This window comes from Ursus maritimus, unplaced genomic scaffold (assembly GCF_017311325.1).
Source record: "Ursus maritimus isolate PB19 unplaced genomic scaffold, ASM1731132v1 scaffold_4, whole genome shotgun sequence".
Classification (NCBI taxonomy): Eukaryota; Metazoa; Chordata; class Mammalia; order Carnivora; family Ursidae; genus Ursus; species Ursus maritimus.
In genome coordinates, this window is record NW_024426552.1 from 70,286,143 (window position 1) to 70,300,755 (window position 14,613).

Genomic DNA, 14,613 nt, shown 5'->3' on the forward strand with positions numbered 1-14,613 from the left:
ACTAGAAGTCAAGTCTGAGCGCTGAGTCCCGGCCGTGTGATCTTGAGCTGTCACTCCAATCCTTTTGTTTAAAAAAGGGTGGGGGCGCCTGGGTGGTACAGCGGTTAAGCATCTGCCTTCGGCTCAGGGCGTGATCCTGGCGTGATGGAATCGAGCCCCACATCAGGCTCTTCTGCTATGAGCCTGTTTCTTCCTCTCCCACTCCCCCTGCTTGTGTTCCCTCTCTCGCTGGCTGTCTCTATCTCTGTCAGGTAAATAAGTAAAATCTTAAAAAATAAATAAATAAAAAATTAAAAAGGCTGATATTACTTACCTCACAGACCTCTCTGAGGATTAGATCCCTGGATGTTCTGTGACATGTGCTTTGCGGAAAACAACCAGGACCTGAAGCCTCAGGGAGCTGAGGCTTTCAGTTATGAGCCGTGGGCCTTGGGTGTGAGTTTGGGGGTGTATGTGTATAGTGGGTTGATGGTAACCCCTAATCCCTAGAGCCTGTGCATGTGACCTTCTTTGGAAAAAGGGTCTTTACAGCTGTCATTAATTTAGAGATCTTGCAATGAGGTCATTCCAGATTATCTGGGTGGGCTATGTATCAGTAACCTGGGTCCTTAATCAAAAATGAAAGTGGTCCCAACCCAGACCTTGGCCAGGTGACGGAAGGAGCTGCGAAGGGTTTGTGGGGGACTAAAGCGCAGAGCTTAAGTGAAGACGAGCAAATCCTAACACCGGGATCCTTCCTGCCAGAGAGATGGCACAAAAGCCCTGTTTGCTTTTGACATTCATGTCTTGGTAACTGGAAAAACCACATTTTGAAGGCAGAAAGAGTCGTAAAATGAATGAAACATCATGTAACATCTTGTATGTGCGAAGAAAAAAGGATAAGCTACATGGATGTTGACAGAAGCCGGAGTTTGGAGAAAGGTCCCATTCATGCCCAAAAGATCGAGAAAGCCTGCCCGCCAGCCTTCCCCCTTCCTTCCTTCCAAACAGATTTGTTAAGCTTCGCGTTTGTGCCAGGCATTGTATTAAGTGTTGGGGACATAGCTATGACCTAGAAAGACGGTCTCCCTCCTCCCCGGGTGTGCAGCCTGGCAGGGGAGACAGGCATTTGACAAAAACTTGGACGCGACATTTTAAATGATGATAGTGCTGATTTATGAACGGCCTTGGCACCTTTGTCCAAATTCAGTGACCAGGTACATGTGGGTCTGTTTCTGGGTTCTCTACGATCTGTTGGCTACGGATCCGAATGTCCCCTTTTACCAAGTCTACACTGTCCATCAGCCGCTGGAAGCCTTGAAGGCAGGGGCTGCACATCCCCCAAATTCGCTCCTTTCCAAAAATCTCTTTGGCTCTTCTGGTTCCTCTGTTTGCCTCGCTACGTTTTAGAATCAGCTTTGCAGAATCAATGAACCATCTATCAAGAAGTCCACGGAGCTAAAGATTTTCCATAAACCGAGTGTTAGCAATCCAGCCCTACGTGAGGCCACGGGCAAATGATGGATGAGGTAAAAACTAGTTTCTTTTTTTCTTTCCTTAGGTTTTTTTTTTTTTTACAAGGCACCCTGGGATTCTGTGATCTTTCACAGACAATTTGAGGTGGCTGATGGTTGAATGTGGGTTAGAACTATTTAGAGCTGCCCCAACCATCCTTTGTGTATTGTCGCTTCTTTTCACTTGTCCTTAATAACCAAGGTGTAAGTGAAGCTGAGACATGAAACCGGCCTCCGCAACAGACTTTCGATGGGAGTGGCAGGGAAAGAAGCCATTTGGGCAGCTGTGGCCTCCGCCCCTGTGCTCTGAACCGGCAGGTGCACACTGACAGACTCATAGACCCCATGCCCCTGCTATGGGGGCGGAGAGCCCAGGCCGAGAGTGGCAACGTCCGCTCAGAGATCTAGGGGACAGCAGGCCAGGCGTGTGGAGCTGATTCAAAGATGAGAGCAGGGGAAGCGGCCCTAAATCTGGCCAGGCAGGGAGCCCGCATGGCCCTTGCCACCTCCGAGCTGGCAGAAACCTCCTGGCTCTGTGTGGTCAGCAGCAGCATGGCGGCTCCGGGTCTGTCCTGCTTTGCTCAGGCTGCGCCCTGGTCCCCCTGGGAGTATGCGGGCAGGCAGAGCCCGCAGGCTGCGAATCACCCTCCCGGAGCCCTCGCCCTTGGGAGGCATGCAGCCAGAGACAGAGAAGTGGAAGGATGCCTGGGGCCTCCAGGGGAGACAAATGAGGAGGCCGAAGCTAGCATGAAGCCACCAAGTTGGCCAGCAGGCTGACCCGAGCAGCCCAGTCCTCCACCTCTAGGGGAGGCAGGGAGGTTCTGAGAACTGGAGGACAAGATTCCTGCCCTCCAGAGTCTCCTGCCTTGCCGAGAAAAGGAGAGGGGGCCTTCCCAGACAAGGGATCTAAGAATGCTCCCAGCCCCACACAGGGCAGCGGCGAGGGGTGAGGGCAAAGGCACTGGCCTCAGGGTCATGACTGGCCTCAGCCATCGCCCGGGTCTATGACCTGTGATGGTCACACGATTTCTCTAAGCCTGTTTTCCTTCACTGCAAAATGAGATAGTCATTCTGCCAGTCTTTCAGGCCAGTTGAAAAACCAGATATCGTAGATGGAAGAATGGGTAAACGGACAATCCTAACAGTAAACACTGATACGGTGCTTACCGTGCGCCAGGAGTGGGTCTAGGTCCCAAAGCAGGAAATCATCTGCACGGAGTCACTGCATCCCCAGAGCTCCTCCGCAGCGGAGTGCTGTTTGTTATGAGCCCATAATACAGATGAGCTTCAGAAAGGTAATGCACTCACTGAAGGTCAAGTGGTGGGGCTGGGATTTAACTTGGGTGTGCTGAATCCAGAACCTTTGCTCTTAACCAGGGCCCTCATGCTGCTGGTGGAAATACTCTGGGAAGCGCAGAGTGTTGTATACATCTCAGCTAGGGTATTCAGCTAGTTTTTCTCCCGCTGTCCTCACTGTCCTCATCTGGAATAGACCGTCTGCTCCGAGCCAGGGGAAGCTGCAGAAGAGAGCGTCCCCGTGGTCAGCGCACCCAGAAGGCCTGGGCAAAGCCTCCTCGGGGGCAGGAGAGAGAAGGACACAGACCCTTCACCCCTGGAAGCACCCCCATGAACGTCAAGAATCCCGTCTCATTTTAGAACCAACCTCCCAGGGGTCAGTAGCCTTGGTGCAGAGTCTGATGAATCAGATATGGCCCCTTTCGTGGCTCAGGAAGCCAACGGGCAGTGCTACGTGCCTCCCAGGGCTGTCTGAGCCTCCGTCCACCTAGGCCCAGGGCTACAAGATGGTAGAGACTCAGAGGGGTCTGGATCCGGGATAGCCGATCCCACCGGCCGACTCAGGGTGGAGCAGTGTAATTTGGGAGGACTGGCGAGGGTAGCTTACCCCAAAGATCTCGGGCTGCCCAACCCATCCAAACGAGCACAGATCTGCTTTCTTCTCACAAGGACAAAGAGTGGTCATTTTGTGAGTCGGGAAGGTGTTTTATAGCTGATAATTACATATTCATTGAGGAATGGTAATAAAAATCATTCCTCTCTTCATTTACTTAGACTTTCCTGCAGTCATGGAATTACTGGTATTTTTCAGTAGCGTTATGAAGAATAAATGGGCCACCATTTCTCAGTTGCCACGTACATTCAAATGTGAGAAGTGCCTCGTTAGACGGGGAGCGTGGGGAGGGGAGAGGTCGTTTTCTGGGAGAAGACTCCGGCCATGCCCAGGGCACATTTGTCAGGTTGTTTGGAATGAAGCGTTTGCCGCTGCATTCAGCGTCGGGCTCACGCTCAGCCCCTTCCTTCCCATCCCCGGACGCCGAGTGTCTCAGAGAAGGTGTCCCTGGTGCTGGGCTGAAGGCAGACCTGCTTGCAATCTGAAGTGCTGGGAAGGGACCCCCAGAAAGGGACCCCCAGAAAGGGACACAGTTCTGTTGGGTCTTTTCCCCAGCTCCCCTCTCTCCTCGATGGCGGGGATGGAGATCAGTATTCCTATTCCCAGAGTATCATTTAAAATGGCAGGGACTGTTTCAAAAGAGTGAATCTGTGACCACTTGGCACTGCCCCTGTGCAATTACTCACAAGGAACACGGCCCGTGCTGCTGCAGAGCCTGGGGACAGGAACACCGTGGACGTCTGCTCAGGCTGTTCCAGGACAGCGTGTACCAACAGCGTGGCTCAGGGTCGGTGGCCCCCTGCAGAATCTGGGCCACAACAAAGGGTCCCAAGGAGGCAGCCACAAAGCCCCTGGCTGGTGCTGACAGGCTTTCTCTGTGGTCAGCGGCCAGCATGCGGGCAATGGCATTCCAGGGTCAGGACCCAGGAGCCAGGCACGCATGCTCCTCAGAGAAGCTGCCCTGCGGTCAGAAGAGGGGAGTGGCTGGGCTAGTCTTCCTGAGATAAGAGGGACACCCCTCCTGAGGAATAAAAATCCGGGGACACGTGGGGGAGAAGGGTTTTTGGGTGGGCCTCGAGGGCCGAGGTGGGGGTGGGGGGACCGCAGCCTTTGATGCCAGAGCCCAGGCTCAGAGCCGGCAGGTGGAGCTTGATGCCAAACTCCCAGGTTGGACAGACGTCAGCAAGCTGGTGAGGAGAGCTTCCTCTTTCGCTTACAATCATTTCACACGCATCGGGCCCTTTCCGTGTGCCAAACCCTGTGTCCGTGCACTGCATTATCTCATTAAATCCTCACGGGGGCCCTTGCAGAAGGTACTTCTATGACCTCCACTTTGGAGACGAAGAAAGCGACCCCTGCGATCTTGGCCCAGATCCCCAGCCTGAGTGTGGTGGCACTGCGATCTGAACCCAGTCCCTCTGGTCCCAGAGCCTCATCTCAACCATTGTGAGCCTCTGCGAGCAAGGTCAACTGAACTGGAGAGCGAGGTTGAAGGAGGCGGCTGTGAGATGTTTAGGCGTGTCTGTCTGGAACACCCTGATGCAGCTGTCTTTCGACTCCTTGACATCCTTCCCTCCCTTCCTCCTTTCCTTTCCACACTCGTCTCATGCTTTTTCATGCCATACTCCTCCCTTGCAACCAGGCTAGTCCTTAACCCCCGGCCTCAGAGCGGGGGCATTATTTCCCAGAGCCCCGCTGTTTTCTGTCCAACAAGAACGAATCTTGCCTTTCAGGTGGGGTGCCAAGTTCGCCGCGCAGGCTCACGACACTCGTGTATTCATTCAACGCCTGTCGAGCCCCTACGCTGCGCAGGGACCACTGCAGGCCCTGGGATTCCAAAATGAATGACTGTGGTCCCTACCCTTACAGAGCTGTCTAGTTGGGGAGACAGACCAATGAATAGGATAGGATAGACCAGGTGCCCCTAAAACAGGGCTCTCAGAATCGACGTGCCAAAGCCAAGGGTCTGCTGAGGCTCCGGTTAAAACGTCTTGGGGGGGGGGGGACCTGACATTCTGTCTTTCTAACAAGCTCCCAGGCGATGCTGCTGCCAAGGACCACCCTTTGTGTAGCAAGACCCCGAAGACACGCGGATGCCATGACAGCAATGTCCCCCCTGGTGCTGAAGGAGGGGACTCCAAGAGGGAGGGGAGCCTGGGAAGGAGCTGAGGCCTGAGCTAAGTCCCGGCCAAAGCGAAGGGGGTGAGGGCTTTGTCACCTCTCAGAAATGAAATGCATTCAAGATAGCACCAAGAGGCTGGGGTGGTTCTCATCTAACCTGGGATAGATGTTCTGTCCACCCTGGCTTGACTGGTTCTGAATAAGCCATTGGCTTCTGGGAAGTATGGGGATTGAGCTAGGAGGTGAGCTAAGGTCCCTTCCATTTTTAGTGCCTAAGATTCCCACCGCACACAGCAGAATAATTCCATTTTGTGGAGCACTCCCTGAGCTTGGTAGACAGAGGGACCTTAGAAATGATACATTCAACTCCTTCATTTTGCAAAGAAGAAAGCAAGTCCCAAGACAAGGGAGTAGTTTTCCAAGTTCACATGGTGGGTTGGGCCCAGACCCCAGACCCCAGACTCCAGACTCCTGTGCTCACAACTGCCCGGCCTGGGTAACTTCCCTTTGGGCCCCTGCATCCTCATACAGTTCCAGGGGGGAGCTGCAACGTCCTCCACAATTCCAGCGGGCTCCATTCCCCTCCATCCCCCTCCCGCGGTTCCGGGGGGGGGGGGCCTCCATCCCCCTCCCGTGGTTGGCGGGGGGTCCATTCCCCTCCCACAGTTCCAGGGGGCTCCATCTCCCTCCCATTTCCTCCTATTTTCTGTAGAGGCCTTCCCCATGGAGTCGTGCCTCAGGGGCGCTGCCTGCCAGGGTCCAGAGCTGCCATTCAGAATGAGATAAGTCACTAAATCACTGGTCTGGGAGAAGTTAACAGAGCCCTTCTGTGAGGAGCTGGTGACAATCAAAATAAAGTATTCCCCGCCTGCCGGCTTGGGTTCTCGCGAGAGAAATCACAGAGTCCTAGTACCGATCATCACAGAGACTTTGGCGTAAACACAGAGCCTCTCTCTTTGTTAATGTCAAGCGATCCACGCGAGCAGCCCAGCTTCCCTGGGGCTCTAAGAACAAGAGCGAACGCAGCGTCTGCCCTAGGAGTGCCTTGGCTGAAGGTGCGCCATCGGGGGCGGGGACCCGTCCGCGGTACAGAGACACGCGCGTGCCCCACAGGAACAAGCGCCACGGCTTGTGCACGCTCTCACGCACCTGTCTGTCACGTGGACACAATCGCACGCACCTGCCCAAATACCTAAGTGCTGGGGAATGCTGGGGAGCCCAGCAGAAGGCCCGGGACACGGCGGATGCTCAGCAATCGCCCTGAGGGAACCCTGAAAGGCAAACCAGCATACCCTGTGAGAGGAAACCCGTCCTTTTACGAAACAAGCCCCACCTCTGCCCCAGAGGATCCACCGGGCTCACCTCACCCACGGTTTTAACTACTACGTGGCCCAGCTGGTGGATAGAAGGCTGAAGCTTGAGTTGCACGAATGCAGAATTTCAAAAATGTCAACCAGCTTTGATGGCCATTGTGATCAGAATGCTTTGGCGACGTAAGCAGATGCAGCAAGAAACGCCCATGAGCGCCAAGCATGTCCGAAGCAATCCCCCTAGCACTCCCACCTTTGGCTACGGTGCCGGCCAGCCCTGCTGTGACAAGGAGGTGACAAGTCCCTGCTCCTTCCCGGCTCTCCCAGCTGGTAGACCCTCTGCCTGCTGGCTTCCTCCCCACCCATCAGGGCAGGGTGCCCCCGAGGTCTCCCCTCTCCTGCTCTAGCCCTACTCTGCCCCTCTCTCCTGTAGGAGAATTCTGAAGACGCTTACTGGACTTCTGCGGGGGGTGTGGGGAGGGTGGAGACCCTAGAGATCTGAGACTTGTGAGCTGAGGCCTTCGCCCTCAAGAAGCCCCCAGTCAAGCTGGAGAGAGAGGCCTAAACCCCAGAAAATCAAATTCTTCTTGTGGGCTGAGGGCTGGCCTGAGCCCGTAACAAGGGCTGCATGAATGAACGTGGCATTGACCAAGCGCGAGGGGGAGAGGTGGAGGTTGTGTCTGCTGGAAAAGTAGGGAAGGTTTGGCTTTGGTGACCTTTGAGCCGAATGTTGGGAGATGGGAGAAATGTCAAAAGAGACACTTCCTTGGGAGGAGAGAGGCAAAGGGCACACACAGAAGGTTGGAAAGTGTGGGCACAAAGAAAGTCAATGACTGACTGGAGTGTTAGGGGCCTGACTTGGGGATGGGGAGGGCAAGGAGTCTCTCCGTTGAGGCCACAGGAGGTGGGACGGATCACACAGAGCCTTGAATGGCGCATGGACGAGTTTGAGCCTTATTCTGTGGGGCAGTTGGGAGCCAAGAAAGGCTGTTTTATCCAAACCAACCGTAGCTCGTCTTTGCCTGTCACAGTCCCAGCGTAGTAGGCGTGTTGGTGAGGGAGGGGGGAGGGAGGGACAGGTGGAGTAGGGGTTTGCTCAGAGGACAACCATGTCCCAGTACGTTTATATTAGATTTGTGGGTGGGCAGATGACCTTTGGCTCACATGGCCCCTGGGTTCGGAATTCACATGAAAGTGATTGAGAGATACTGCCTCAAATCAATGTTATTTGTCAAACTCAAGAACAGGCCTGAGAAACCTCAGCGGTCAATGGGCCCTCAGTGGAGAGATCCCATTCTAACAGCTCTGCTGTTGTTCTCTTGACTTATAAAGACCACCGGAGAACTTCAGATGAGGACTGCAGTTGTTCGATCTGGGTCAAATGGTGCTATGCACAGTTCACTGACCAACACTGGGGGATGGTATAAGAAAGTTAATGTATTTCCTGAAAAGATGTTATTGAACATGACAGAGTAGAAATTCGCTTTTTGAAGATCTAAGAGAGAAATTTCTCTCAGACCTTAGAACCAAGAAGAGTTGATCTCTTACACCACTGGTTTATCCTCGCTATGTCTACGCTTTGAGTCTTGTAACTGGTTGTATTTCCTTCCTTGAACTGGCTGCTAGGAAGCTCAGAGGCAAATTTAGCCCACTCCTAAAAAAGGACATCCAATTGTACTCTCCTTTCCAATTTCCTCACTTAAGTTTTTAAAATCTTGTGCCAAATTTATTTCTGTAGGCCACCAAGAACCGTATGAAACATGGGGCATAAGAAATGAAAATTGATTCATAGTGATGGACATTAAACTGGAAAACTTTGAGAGAAGATCTAGTCCTGTTCCTTAAATTATGGAGAATGCATTTTAGGCTTTGCGAGGAGTGAAGGGTCAGGGTGCCTCAGTCGCCTGGGTGGGGCCCTCTACCCAGGTGCTCTATCCCAACCATTTCTCCTTCTGCTGTGTCCCTGAACCACCAAAATCCAGAAGAGGATTTTTTTTCAACCGTTTCTACGCAGTCTCGCGAAACCATCCTCAAAAGAATCAGCCTGTCCTGCTCTGGCTTCCCCCCAGGGATTCTCTTGGCATCATGGGGTCTTGTGAACATGTCCAAGCACCCTCCACCCAGAGCCGAGGGGAGGTGTAATCGTCTGCATCACAGTGGGGCAGAAGGTGGACCATTCCGAAAACAGCTTGTTTGAAACAAGATCATTCGGATGTGAACTCTAGAGCCTGAAGTGGGGTAGCCCTCTGCACCATCTGAGAATCAGAGCGGTGGGTGCTCCGTGTCACTGTGCTGGAGAACGGGGAGGGTGGAGGTCAGACGACCATCCTCGAGAGACTGAGAGAGTGGCGAGGAGGACAGCTTGTCCTCAGCCGATCCCCAAGCAGCTGTGAATCAGCCTCTCCACCTGGTTTGTAAATTGTAAGTTCACAGGGAAGAGCTCTCTAACCTGAGAAGTGGTCGTGCTCGTGGGAAGAAATGATCCCTCTCCTCTCTTCCCAGCACTTTTAAAACAAATTACACTGCATCTGACTAGACAGCTCGCTGACAGCTCGCTAACAGCTCATCTTCCCCTGGAGTTCTCGGGGTCCCTCTGCCTCTGAGGTCTTCAGTCCCTGAGCTCTAGGAGCTTTCTGGACTTGACTAGTTTTGGCAGTGGCTGGTGAAACACAGTCTTTGCCCTCTTGAGGCCCGTGGGCCTCTCGGGTGAGGAGGCCGGGCAGTGGGTGTCCACCCAAGAGGCTTGGAAGGGCCTGGGCTCATGTCTGGGCTCCCAGCTCAGGCAGCCCTGTCGTCTTGGCTCTCACATGAGCCCAGAGCTGGGCAGGCGAGCCTGGGGTGAGCTGTGGGCTGTGGGAACTCTGGGTCCCCGGAAAGCAGTCCTCTGCTGCCTCTAGCTCTTGGCCGAGGGGTCCCATCCTCGGGAAGCCTTCCCTGACCTCCTGCCAGTCTCACCATAACCTCAACTTCTCCTTCCTGGCTCTTGTAAGAGCTGCAGTTTTAGGTGAAGTTGCCTAATTGTTCATTTAATGTCTCTCTTCAAGGAGCTGCGTGCTCCGTGAGGGCAGGTAAAGTGATGGTTCTTACTCGTCACTGCGCCGAGCCCCGTTTGGCTGAATGAATAAATGACCGAATGAGAGGAGCTCTGAACTTGTGAAGTAGGTCTTGTCCTTGGTCCCTTGCGTCAGGCCCGGTGCCCCACGAGGCTGGGCTGGGGAGGGAAGTTCTCTCTGCTGTTAATGTTTGGGCAAGTACTGTTCTCAGGCCGATGAGCTCAGGATGGGTGGCTGTGCTTATGGGAGGAGAGGGGAGCCACAGCCCAGGAGGTGGTCCTGGGAGAGGCCTGGCCTGAGATCAGAGCCCAGGTGCAGGGCCCGGAGCAGGGAGGTGTGTGAACAGCCAGACACATTGGGGCTCTGGTCCAGGTTTCCATTTCATAAACACGGTGATGAGGCAGGTAGGTACAGTTTGAAGTGTATATATGTGTTTTTAAGTCTGTGGTTTTTATATTATAAAATTAATGAAAGAGGAGAAGAAACCTGAGTGGTCATTAAGTATAAGAAACCCTCTTTAAGAATCATGGAAACGCAACTTTCAACAGCAATGAGATGCCATTTCTAGCCATCGGCTCGGCACACGGGAAAAGCGCCGGAGTTGGTGAAGAGGTAGGGAGGCCCTCACGGGCCAGGAGGGAGGAGGTGAGTTGGTAAACTGCACTGAGAGCTCTTTGGGGGTAGATGGTGGACCTTAAAACGAGCACACCCAAGGACCCAGTGATGCCTTTCTAGGTATATGTTCTAGTCGAGAGCAGCGGTTCTCAAGCTGTAGTTCGCATCCAAACCACCTGGACGCTTTGCTGAAACGGACGGCCCGGCCCCAGCTCCAAGGTTTCTGAATCGGTCTGATGCGGGGCCTGCGAATTTCATTTCCTCTAAGTTCTCAGGCAACATTGATGCTGCTGGTCCTGGGACTACACTTGGGAGGCCCACTATTCCAGTTAAATTCTTGCTTCCGTGCACAGGAAAACCTACTCAGTGATGTTCATCGTGCCATTTCTTAGAGCAAATATGAGAAACAAACCCTAGTCCATCTGTGAGGCGAGGACAAAGATCCCATGGCACATTACACAATGGATTCTTACACGGCAGTTAAGTGAAGGAAACAAATAAGTTTATTTCAGCATGGACATCTCTAGAAGGATGTAAGTTGCAGGATGTTATATACAGTACAAAACCGTTTTATTGGTAAGTTTTAAAACAATTGAAAAGGGATGCCTGGGTGGTTCAGTCAGTTAAGTGTCTGCCTTCGGCTCAGGTCATGATCCCAGGGTCCTGGGATCGAGCCTAACATCGGGCTCTTGCTCAGCAGGGAGCCTGCTTCTCCCTCTGCCGGCTGCTCCCTCTGCTTGTGTTATCTCTCTCTCTCTGACAAATAAATAAATAGAATCTTAAAAAAAAAAGCAAAAAGGAATCCAGTTCTAGGTAATCAATATGATACAAGCACTACAACACGGATTGGACAAACATCTAATCTATACGGCTGCTGTCCCTGGAGTGGAAGGGCGCGTACTAGGACTGGGGAACGAGGTGATGGGGGCTTCTTCCGTCTGCTGTCTTATTCTTTGAAAAAAAAAAAAAGATCTAAATAAAAAGATGATCTTTCATGATTTCATGGAGTGGTTCCTGGGGATTTATTATATGGGTCCTTGTGCTTTTCTATATTTGGCAATGAAATTTTAAAAAGAGCAGTGCATGCTCATTGTAGAAAATCAGAAAATGCGGGAAAGTACCAAACCAGAAATTACAAGCACTCACAGATCCACTGTGAACGTTTTGATATTCTTTCCAGTTTGATTTACTTAGAAAGAAAACAGGGATTATACACACTATTTACCTTTGCGTGTCCATCCTGCTTTTGTGGCCTAATACGATATTGTAAATAGTTTCCTACGCGTCAGATTATTTTGAGCAATGTCCTTTTCTTTAGCTACATAATGACCCAACCTATCATGGTATTTTAGTTCAACAATCCCCTACTGGTCTTTCAGATTTCTGGGTTTCCACAGTCATAAATAACACGCTGATGAATCTCTTATGACATCCAGCTTTGTTCAGATTACTTCCTGCCCTGCCTGGGAGCAGCAGGGTCCCTGAGTTTTGGGCCACAATGCAGGTGACCCTGTCTGTCCCACTAGGCCTGGGATGGGGTGGCTTGGGGTATGAGTGACCCAGGTCTGTGTGGGGGTGGGCCTTGGGGACGAAGTTTCTAGAACCCTGCAAATCCTGAGCAACGTGTGTGGCTCATAGAGCGAGCCTGCAGGGGCCCCCTCCGCCTCGCTCCAGACAGGCTTTCGGCATCCCTCTGCTGTGCAGGGCCTGTGTGACCCTGGGGCGGGGACCCGGGGCAGTTAGAGAGGACAAGGCGCGATCTCGATGGAGAAGCAGGCAGAGCCACAGAGATTACAACTTAAGGCATCAAGTGGAAGCACAGCCCGGAAGGACCCTTGGAATTCTGAGGAGGGAGTGTTCAGCTCAGTGCAGGGAAGGCAGCTGGGGACTTTTCGGGCAAGAGGTCACATCCATAGTAGGTGTTTTGTTTTGTTTTTGTTTTGCAATTTTTATCTTTTTGTCAGTTTCATTGAGGTGTATTTCACACATCACAAAACTCAGCTGTTACAAATGTATAATTCATTGATTTTTAGTGACTTTACCGAGGGGCACAAGTATCAACATAAATCAGTTCTAGAACATTTTCAGCCTCCCAGAAGATCCCTCGTACCATGTGCAGTTAGTCCCCACTCCCACCTCCATCCCTCGGCAACCACTAACCTACTCTCTGACTCCAAATTCGCAGGATTATGTGGTAAAGGATGGAAACTGGACCTGAAGTTAATCACAGGGGAAGTGCAAGAGCGGGGGACACGGGTGGTTACGTCTCGATAGCAGAAAAGCGGCTCCGTGGTCTCCAGCTTTGCCCTCAGGGGCAGAATTCTGAACTTGGAAGCTTCACACAGCTGATGCTCGGTGCTCGCCATGCCCCAGGAGCACGGCTTTGGGCAGGGAGCGCCTCTCTTCCTTGCACGTCTCCGGTGGCCGGCTCCCTGTTCTTCCCACATCCTGCAGCTTGCTCACGTGGAGGCAGGGCTGCCCTTGACTTTGGAAACACATCTGGCTGTGGCTTCTCTGGCCGGGCAGTCGCAAAGCAGCTGGCAGGGAGGTCCTCGGAGGTGGCAGGAGCTCCCGATGATGAGGTGGAGCCCTGTGCACAGCACAGCGAGGGTCTGTACTCGCTTGCCATCATCTGCCTGGGTCCCGCTGGGATGGGTCCTTGTGGTCTCCACCCAACCGAGACCCAGACATTCTTCACCCTGAACACGAGAGAGGTGCGAGCAGATCGTGTGTGTTTCGTTTGCCTTTGTATGCAAAGGTGCGCTTGGAGATGCTCTGGGTCGTCGTCTTTAAAATAACATTTCCTCCCTAATTTCAAAGTGATTCAAACTCAGTACAGAAAAATAGCGCAATAAAACAAAAATCAGGTCACCTCTCTGATCTTGTCTGAAGATGACCACGGCTGCTGCATTTGGGGGGTATATCCTTCCTGTCTTTCCCCCACCTGCCTGGTATTTGGTTGGCTTCCCTGAAATCCCCACGGTGGCAGGTAGGGAGGTGTGTTGGACGACCTTGTGCCAGCCAGGATCTTACTGGTCACGGAGGCCCGACCCTGGGGTTCCCACTCTGCCTTGGACACCAGCTGCGTCTGGCACTTTAAATCCGTTGTTTAACCTTGATTTTAGCTTCTTCCTCTGACAACGATCCAAATACTTGGCTCTGGGGAGAGAGTCCTTCTGCCTGAAGCCTTATCTGCTATGTAAGGCAAGACAGTCAACCTGAAGCTGTTAACAGCTCTGAATTCTCTCAAGAGTATCTGGGCTGCAGGTTGCAACACATCTGAGATAATTCAATTTTAACAGAAGCTATTTCCATTAATCATTTATTAATGATTCTCCCAACGGACACAATTAAATAGATCCAGGATTTAAAAAGAGCCCCATATTCATTTCACAGCTAATTACCCTGAAGTTCATGGGCCTGGAAGAATGTGAAAATGGCCCCCATTCTTCTCCTTCGTACGTTGCATTTCTCTCTGGGTTTGGCTTCGGGAGAGAGGCAGTATGTGGGGTGTGTGCGGAGACACGGGATCCCGCCCCTGAGCTGGAGAGCAGAGGACAACGGGATGGAAGGGATGGCGCAGGGCTTCTCCTGTCTCAGTGTTAGGATCCTCCAAGAACTCTGTGAGTTAGAGATTCACATCCCCATTTCAGACATAGGAAATTAGGGCTCAAAGAGGCTGTGTGACTTACTCAAAGTCGCCCAACTGGGGAGCAGCAGACCTGGGGCTGGAGTCCAGCTGGTCTGACCTCAGAGTCTTGGCACTTCCCCTAATCCACGCTGCCAGTAACTCACGCAGCCCAGCCCGGCACACTCCAAGGTTCTGCCACGGAGGTAGAAGCCAAACAGTGTGAATTTCCAGTGCTATGGGAATAAAACACTCCCTTTTTTTTTCAAGGAATAGAGGTGGTAATGAAAGAATTCCCAGTGAATCCAGTGGAGCCAGGAAAGGGGAGTCCTTGCCCACCATCCTTCCCTAGGGCAGGTCCCCAAGGCAGGACTGGCTCCTGTTTCCTGGCAGCCCCGCCCACCAAAACATGGGGTTCCAGGGAGGTTCTCTTCAGCCCTCGTGACCTTGGACATCTGTGATCTTCTGGCCCCAGAGGGCTGGG